Source organism: Petaurus breviceps, unplaced genomic scaffold, assembly GCF_028583685.1.
Source record: "Petaurus breviceps papuanus isolate PSGF00001 unplaced genomic scaffold, PetGlider_PUasm1.0 90825, whole genome shotgun sequence".
NCBI lineage: Eukaryota > Metazoa > Chordata > Mammalia > Diprotodontia > Petauridae > Petaurus > Petaurus breviceps.
The window spans coordinates 18,613,705-18,613,995 of NW_027187353.1; the positions used below are offsets into that span (position 1 = coordinate 18,613,705).

At 63.2% G+C, this 291-nt stretch overlaps 1 protein-coding gene across 1 annotated transcript in view; it reads left to right on the forward strand.

Annotated features, from left to right (window-relative positions):
• The window catches only part of PSTPIP1 (proline-serine-threonine phosphatase interacting protein 1), a 91,623-nt gene that overhangs the window by 67,960 nt on the left and 23,372 nt on the right, over positions 1-291 (forward strand). The gene's annotated exons all lie outside the window — the stretch shown is intronic.

The window sequence follows — 291 nt, forward strand, 5'->3', positions numbered from 1 at the left end:
AAATGTACTCAGCATTCATTTAGTGCCTACTGCATGCAAGGGCCTTTACTCAGCAGTGGGGGATACAAGAGGGCTACAACACAAGCCCTGCTCTCCAGGACCTCACCAACCTACTGGGGAGTGCGATGAGAGCAGAGCAGCCGCCAGGGAAAGTCCTAGGAGAAATGGGAGGGAGGCGTCACCGCCACCTGGGAGAGGAGAACCCCGGGCGCCCCAGGGACGGGGGCTCACTGCCCACTGGACGCCCCAGGGACGGGGGCTCACTGCCCACGGGGGGCTCACTGCCCACCG